The 9,021-nt window shown below is 39.8% G+C and overlaps 1 long non-coding RNA gene across 4 annotated transcripts in view; it reads left to right on the plus strand.

Annotated features, from left to right (window-relative positions):
* Nucleotides 1–5,407, plus strand: part of LOC147754382 (uncharacterized) — a 28,715-nt gene extending 23,308 nt beyond the window's left edge. Inside the window, exons 4-5 of one of the 4 annotated variants that reach the window (XR_015317113.1) lie at nucleotides 3,626–3,714; nucleotides 4,683–5,407. This is a non-coding gene — a long non-coding RNA (uncharacterized LOC147754382). The remainder of the gene's footprint in view (nucleotides 1–3,625; nucleotides 3,715–4,682) is intronic. The other 3 variants (XR_015317114.1, XR_015317115.1, XR_015317112.1) reach the window with 3 other exon arrangements.
* The last annotated feature ends 3,614 nt before the right edge of the window (nucleotides 5,408–9,021 follow it).

Here is a 9,021-nt window from a genome sequence, read left to right on the forward strand (position 1 = left end):
CACTTTCTTTGGCCATCCTCTATGGCGCCGTACGCCTCCTCGTCCATCTCTCTGTTACTCAGTGCCGCCTCGCCTCGAATTAGAGGTTTTCAAACGAACGACCAAGGGAGCGTCTAAGACTAATCCTTGCTCATGCCGTAAGTCGCTTTTAATAGCGTCACATTCTTTTTCTTCACTACGCTCGCGTTAGTGTCCTGAGCACAGAGTAGTTGTATTTTAGGCCAAGGCCAAAGTTGCTAAAATGCACCACGACGCCGCTGCCTGCTCCCATTCTTTAGCAATTTTCGAGAACTCTGAAGCACTGCCTGTTCTAGTGATTGAAGCGTCTTGGGGTAACAACATAGAGGAACCTGTCGCAGCTTTGGAGTTGACAACTGTCTGCAGTGGTCAAGTTAGAGGGCGGCATTAACGTCGATCGCGCTGTTACACAGCCACATCGGGCAAGACAGTGAGATTCTTCGATGCGCAGGTTACAAATTGGACACTTTGTAAAGCGAAAACACAACAAAACCAAAACAGCGCATAGAGGAGAGTCTTATAGAGATACGATCTTCTACTGCACGATCGGCTGACGCAACAACGCAACTTGGGTCAATGCGCGACAACTTGAAAGAGGTGAGGATCGAGGCGACATTTTTACGCTCGTTGGGACTGGACGGTGTCATTGAGTTGGACGACGGCAGCAACAGAGGGCACGAAAGTGAGTTAGAAGTAGTAGAAGTCGCTTTTCCTTTCCCATTTTCCTTCGGCTTTCCCTCTTTAGCCCAGTCCGCGCGCGTGGTTATTAGTAGTACCTTTAGCTGTAGCGGTAGGAGAGTTGGTAGTGGAATACTTGTCCTGACTATTTCATCCTAGGTGACTGTACACCGTTACGGAATTGGCCGAAATTGAAAAGTTGAGAGTTTTCGAAGTTAGTTTAGCTCGTGTTTTAATCTAACCTAATTTTCCTGTGGGTCACCAAAAATGTACAATGGTGTTTTAATATCTTCTCAAAGAAATAATTTGTTTTTCGATTGTAACTCGAACAGGCATCTCCGACATTGCCCACTGGATTTGCAGATCATGTAAGACTATTAGAAAAAAGACAGAAAATATTTTAAACATTATCGGCCATCGAGGAAATTTTCGAAATAATGCAGAGTTTTATCGCTAAAACCACACGCACTCACTTAAGTAAGCTATTCATTATTCTACTGAACATTTTTTTATATTGCACAAAATGTTGGCAATACGCGACATAGCGAAATCAACACTTTTCATCAGTGTCAATTGGATCTGCTGATAAAGACTTGTAGTAGTAAAAAATACGCCCCGTGCATTCATACGGACCATATCTTGTTAACCTGCTTTGTCGCTCAGAAAGCTAAGTTTCGGGCTGTAAAATCAAAAGATAGTAGTTTAAGTCTCTCAGCAGGATACTTTCATGCCTCATACGGTTAAATTAACACCACGATTAAAAACGGTCATTATAAATTACAGTACAGAATTTACGTTTTTTTTTTTTGTACCATTCGCGTGGTTTTCTTCAATAACACGTAACACGAGAAAAATTCCGTAGCTAGTATTGGTCTTATCGGTAGGATGACACGTAATATAGACGTTTGCTCGATTGTAAATACTGTTCCGTCAAAGCTTCAGATGGTTAGCAGCGTCAACGGTGGCGTGGCCACATCCGACCAGATATCTTGCTCATATCCTTACAAAATGTTATTTTTGTGTGTAGATACAGCACGCTTTTCGAAATTCGCGACTAAAACTCTATAACATACAATAGTTCCCTATGATCCATTTAGTTTCTATGAAGGTCAGCGATCGGTGGAGCTACTAGGGCATGTTTCCGGTCAACAATCTCTAGGGAGTTTTAAAGCTTGCAGAACACCCCTTAAACAGCGTCGATTTGAAGCACTTTTTATTGAACAATACCCCAGTAACCCCCTGCTGGGGTTTCGTTACGTTCTTGGCATGGGCCAAAAAAGTCCTTCGCACAACATAGGCTCCAGCCCACATACCCCTTCGCTAATATCAGGAACAATCATCTTATGGGAAGCTTTCTTTTTATAACAAAATATTCACTATCTCTCATATATATTATCTATATAGTTACTTAGAGGCTGCAACGTGATAGAAAAAAAGCTCCGCATTTCGACTATTCTTCAGCTAATTAAGCTTTTTCTTGTATTGTTGCTCTTCAGCTGTGAAAATTATTTAATCGCAATGCTATATACTGTCTAATAGAACAGCTACTATTTCAGTACCTTTTAACTGACTCTAATTTCCAAAATGAAACTTCTATAGAGCTAGCTTTCAAATCATAGAGTATTCCTAAATACTTTCATAGGCTTGTTTTGCTTCCAGTTTTCCCTGATAAGGGTCATGTATAGCAAGAAAGTTCACGTATCCCACATTAGGGTTTAGCTCATTTGCCTGACATTAACATGAGATGTATTTCTCATAGAAGTAACTGATGATCTCATTACAGCGTAATCCTTCTCTAAGTTGATTCGTATCAGAGGACAAAAACCAAGCTTTTATCTAATAGTAAGTTAACAACGTACAAGGACCACGAGCCACGTCGAATAAGTCCTTTTGCATTACGTTACGGTACAGCAGCCGGTAGGATAAATCGCTAGTCCAGCGCTGTGGATCATGTGCTTTACATTTTAACAGCTCATAATATGGATGAACTGTTGATCTCAGCTAAGTCATTTTAGGGCTTTGCTATGTGCGAAGCTGTCAACTCCTAGCTCATTTGAACGAGTACATATCGACCGCGTTAGGACGAAGTCTGGTCCTTGCCACTGTTCTTATTTAGGAGATGGTTACAAGTCGGGTTGTTCCTTCTAGATTTTACGGAGTTCATCTACGGTTCTTCTATGTAAAAGTTGAGCTATATTATAACTGGCCGATGGCTACTTGTTAGGCAATTCAGCGGTACCTGTTTAAATGGGAGAAGCAAAGTTGATGGATCCGCAAGGACTCCTCTTTCTGTTCTTGATTACGGCATATGACCATTGATTTTTTTTTAATCGAGCGAGAGCCGTTAGCATATAGATAAAAGGAATTATAATTACAATGTACCATCTAGTTGATAGTCCCAAACTGCAGTCAACGCATATATCTGCATCTTTGTCAGGGGATTTACAAGCAGACTCGGTAAAAATACGCTGAGCCAGTAAAATATACAGTACTACTGTATAGTAATCAGTTTTTCATTGAGGGTCGATTTGAATTTACAGATTCAGGTTTACTGTTGAGATTTTCAAGTATCCACACTTGTTAATGGTGTATGGTTTTTTTTCTCAAGACTGCCATTCTTAAATATCCTAACGACGGGTGAGTCGCCGTTGCGCTATGAAATCAAATCAAATGGAGGTTTACCAAAAAAAAAACTGCATTCAAATGGCGCAATAACTCTCAAGGTTTATAGTATAGCGTCGCATTCAAGCTGATGATATTGCCCATGACTGTTTGCAGTTATCTTTAAATGTTTATTCTGATCCAAATAAATAAACGAGGGAGGGTAGCCTCAGCGGCTATTAATATCTATGGCTAATATAAACGGTTAAGTGGAATACCAAAAGGTACTATTAGCAACCTTATACTTCGTTTTTTTCTTTGTTCACAGCAGAATCTACGTCAGCTGAAGTGGCACTTTACTCGTTATAGCTGTGGGCCCGCAAAAATCGTACCGTCAAAAAACAGCCGTTCTTCTAGGTGAGGCAAAACTTTATAGCTTTCAACTTAACCATACTTGCTATTGTTCAGTTTGATAGAACTCTATGTTCAGTCTAAAGGCCAGATGTCTGGTTTAATTCTAACGCCGTTCCAGACGTAAAGGTTTAGAATTCCCTTTTTCATTGATAGAGACAGTGATACGGCGCTCCAGCTGCTCTAGAAATTCCAAAAAGGTACTGTGGAAAATATTTTATTTAGAATTTGATTGTTATATTAAAACGGAAAAATGGTCTCGTATATCACTTAATAGGCGATTATTCATAGTATCTCTCTTACAATTAGAAGAACATTTATTTCCCGTGAAAAATTCGTCTTGATTAGGCAATAGCCAGTGAAAGTAGTGGCGGCTGTTAAATTAATTTTTCGTAATTATTCCTGTTCCCTTTGGCCTTTACTCTTCTAAAATTGTTTGATTGTCAACATATTGCATGTCCGCTTTGATCACTAATTGAATACGTTTCAAAGTGGCAAAAAAATCAACCCCATTATTGTCTGATTGCAACGCCTTCTTGACTCTTATATAAATAAATTCCTTGAATTTTACCTCCTCTAGTTAAGTCGTTAGCTGTTCTTTCAGACCGCTGGCCTCCAGTACGAAATAAAATGTCTGTACGTTTAAATACCGATCTAGAAAACCACTGACGGCCATACAGAAACCTTTGCTCTCCTGCTGTGCTTCGCAACAAAAATCTGAACTTGATTAGCCTCCACAGAAATGAATTGCTGAATCGCCGATAGATAAACAAACCGTGTGTAGCCTGCTACGCTTGAATCGCTATCAGGGACGTCCTTTATGTTCGGCAATTAAGTATTCGAAGCAATGAGCTTCGAGTTTGCTACTCAAGCCGAAAAGGTCGCGCACATACCGTTAAAGGGTAGATCCGCATTAAAAGGAAGCAGGTCTATTGTTGCTAATGTTATACCTGCATCTGATTTCTATGTCACAGAGGACGGAATATGACCCGCCTCGATAGTTTAGTTATAGGAGATGCGAGCCGATTGACTGCGAGGAGCTTACCTACTGTAAATGTTCGAGCACAGCGGCTTCGTTGACGAGAGCCTCCATTAATTTGCCTTTTCATATCGCTGAATGCATAGCTGTCTTCACTTTCTTCGATCGGGAAATCGGGCTTTGTCACCCGACATCATAACGAGCCCATTCATTCCAGCCCACAATCGAACTAGTGTTTGAATGTATACCAAAACCGTCATCCGCTGGCCTATACCAAATATGGTCGTATCAATGAATGACATTTGATGCAGGAAACAATTAACCGTAGACAAACTTTCACAAACCCTCAGAGAAGTATTCCTTGACTTGTTATATTTTAGCACTAGTTGGTTTCGTGATTTAGTAAAATTTTAGCTTGAAGAATGATCATAGGAGCATAATCATCATCATCCGATTAAAAAAGCAAACGAGCTAACAGAAAGCCGTTATTTATAAAGGCCCATTTCGCAGTCTCGAATGAAATGAATCAGTATAGGTTTGTATATTCCTATATATATATATATATATATATATATATATATATATATATATAGGTTTGTATATACATATAGAACGGTATGTATCATTTAGCTAAAGTCGTTTATCTTCAAATTGTTAAATTAGCAAAAGTGAACGCACTACGATACACAGTGACTAAATGATAATAGAATAAATGACTGATGATGATAAATAAATGACTAAAAGTTTTCATCCGCCTGTACACTCTGTAACATTTGGTTCTTCATTCCTCATATAGTTAGGTGATTTGCCAATTTTGATATATGTACTAAAGGAAACGAATTTCCACCATTCCGTAATTTCCGACGCTCGTGAAGGAGCATAGACACGATGTCTATTTAATAAACCGGGCATAAACAAAATTCGTTGATTGTGAGATAACTGGCTAGTTGTGTGAAGCAACGTTTAATGGCAGTAAAAGAAGCGGCAGTCGAAACATCTCTCTATGAGTTTGTGAATCCATGTGTTGCCAAAGTTAGGTGTTGACCTATTTTACCGCTGTTAATGTTAATTTCTGCATCGATTTTTTCGCGTTCTTGATCGTTGTGCAAATTGTGCTAGAAAAAAAAAACAACTCATTTTACATGAAGAAAAATATTACGTTTTGTTTTGCGGAATTTTTATGATGGCCTGATTTCTCCTTTAATATTTTCCATTTTCGAGCACTCTTTTATATGGTTAATTATTAACTAGAATTTAATTATACCTTTCAGTGTCATGTGGTATATGGCTTAGCAACTTTTTGATGTAAAGGCGTTTTCAGCCATCACTGCATCGATACTAGCTCTGCTTTTCCAATTAGTTTAGCTACGTGTCAAAGGACGTACGGCCAAAAACAGCAACATTTCATCTATAAGATTCGTTTTTTCGCTAATTAAACGAAGTCGTTTCAAGCAACCGCAGCATAACAACAATATTTTCAGTTTATAGGAGGGAAACACTATATGTGATCACGAAATTGTAACTTGGGCCATTTATTTCAAGTTGACACGATTTTGTTGGGTTATTGAACAACACTAATAGTCCCATTAGCACAATGCGAGACTTTTATGGCCGTCCAAATCACGGTGTCATTAAAAAAAACAACTGGCAAGTGTGTGTTTGCCCTACACTTAGAGTACCACATTTTTCCTATTATCGTTTTTTTATGAACGACGAGCGTTGTTTATGACAGAGATGTGCGAAAAAAAAATGATTATTAAAGAGATAGAATCAGGGCGGTGGGGCGCTGTCTAGTTACGAAACGAATCAGGCAGGCTTTTAGCTAAACATTACGTCGATGAGTCAGCCATTGTGTGATAATTTATTATATACTTTGTGAACGCAATCGGATATAGGATTGGCAATTTACAATTTTCATCAAACAAATACATTCTGATCAAGAGTAGTAATACGGCACGGTTCCCCTATAAACAAACAACGCATTTCTTCTTTGTACAAACTTGATAATATGAGATGATAAGGAAACGGCATTGTATTTTAAACTTGCTTATTTGTACAATAAGAGACTACTTCGTGACAGCTGTCGGGAGACTGTCACGTGTACTACGAAACGATCCTAATTAAGGTATGGGTCAAATTTGACTAACCCAAATTAAATTCAGGTAACTTTTGCTGCAGTGGGTTCATATTGAAAAAAATTCACGGAGACGTCAAATTCATGCGTGCCATTTCGCTGTATACTGTACATTTGTAACCTAGATTATTATGACAGTTTTTTTTACAATGGCAACATGGGCGACCTGAAAAAAGCAAGTGATATGTATATAATGTCTAAAATGAACATCTGCATGATGCAGAAGATATAATGAACGATGTATATTAGAGTGGCTCGGTCCCAACGAAATGTTTAGGACTCAAAAATGGATCGGGTTGATGTCCTAGTTTTCCCTATTAACCGGACGAATGCCACTAATGTACCAGTATTTTCGAACATAGGACTGATTTAGTTTAGGCTCGTGCAACAGTCTCTGTCGCCCTCTAGTTTGATTTGTGTGGTATTAATATCGGGTGCGATGCTTATTTTTTTCCGCATACATCGTTACAGCTGGATTTAAGCTGACTGTACCATCAAAGTCGATTGACGAGATGATCCTGTAAAATCGTTTGATCAAACATTAAGTCTGTACATTAGAAAGCAGGAAATACTCCTCTGCCATCATAACTGATATTGGCTGCGGTTATTAAGCGACCATATAATGCCACGTCTAGTTGTGCACTTGGCCAAACATCGTATCGCTTAAGTTTTCGAAACCCCACAGCTGTCGACTCTCGTCTCGAGACCTTACGCCAGGTCTGGCTTACCAAGGCCCAAGGCCATGGCATCATGTGAGGGCTTCATGTCGTGCGTGACTTACCCTAATGATTTCGCCTGCTACCGTTGCCCGGCGGACGGAGTTCGAGTGTAAGGGAACGTTAGTGCTCGCCAGGGGCAAAGAGGAGGCAGCAAGAAAGGGGCACGATACGGCAGGCTGGACAGATTGAGAGTAAGGGGGAACAGACATCCGGGATATAGGCTTCGGGCGCCGGCCGTGATCGTCGTGTAGTTCTAGGGGCAACTCGAGCAGACGCAGGACCGGCAGAAGCAGCAGTAGGACTTTATGAGCTCGACACGGACGTGACACTTTGACCATTCCGAAATCCGTCCATTCGCCGCTCCGCATTCGACAGGTCTTTTAGCATACCTGCTCTGCAACGAGTCCAGAGCGACCCAGCTAGTTTTACCTAATCTGCAACTGTTGTCTCTATTTTACCCTTGGAACTAACTTCAAAAAGGAATAGAAGAACTTGTTTCTGTTATTCGTAGTAGACTAGCAGCTATCCTATGCATGCAGTCGACATCAATATGTAGGTACGTAGACGGCAGGCGTCCTATGGTTGCCGGCGTTTCGTGTGACTGTTTACAGAATATACCATAGACGAACCAGAGGATAGCTACTTCCTCTATCATCGTTATTGTTATTTCTACCATCTGCCTCTGTGCGATAATAGTCGAGTTTGTTTTCGAATGAGAGACCCGTCTGGAAGTTCCTCGCTGCCAGCATGATCGCTCACAACTGTACCGCATAATTGTCCTCGTCGTCGATTGAACCCAAGCATATCTATGGTCGACATAAATAAATCGAAACATTTATGTGCGGGTAAACGATAGGATCGTAAACAATAGTTCGTTTAGTTACGGCTATGAATAATATACTTTCAGTCGATTTTGAGGGTGGAAACATTCGTTATAGAAACTAAATGGTGATAAGATACACTAATATATCGTTAATGGTAGATCGCTCGAATTGTATAGCTAGCTGCATGCTATATGCAGCAGCATCGCGGCGCACAATTTATAAAATTGTATAGTATTACATAGTAGCACATTCGTTTGTATATACTTTCATTTTTCTTTTTCATTGGTCAATTAAATGAATATCGTTAGGTTTTTACTTCCTGCCTAGTGAATGCTAGCTAAATTAGCGCTAACTATTTCAGTTCGACTTTACAAGATGATATCTTTATCAAGATTTAGATAATTCGAAATGCCCAACAAAAACCCAGTTCATACACTTGAACGATACCGTCGCTAAAAGGTTTGTTTTTTAGCTTTCCGAAGCCAACCTAAACAACGGTGTTGTTCTGACCAACGAACAGAGCTAACGGAAAATTTTTTTTTGTACCTTTCACTACTTTAAATACAAATAATACTGATTTGTCTGTCCGGACAAACAAGGCGTCTTACCGCCGCACCGTTTAGCTTTTCTTTGTACTGAAAACGTTTGAGATGCCTC

This window comes from Varroa destructor, unplaced genomic scaffold, assembly GCF_002443255.2.
Source record: "Varroa destructor unplaced genomic scaffold, Vdes_3.0 BEIS01000007.1, whole genome shotgun sequence".
NCBI classification, from domain to species: Eukaryota; Metazoa; Arthropoda; class Arachnida; order Mesostigmata; family Varroidae; genus Varroa; species Varroa destructor.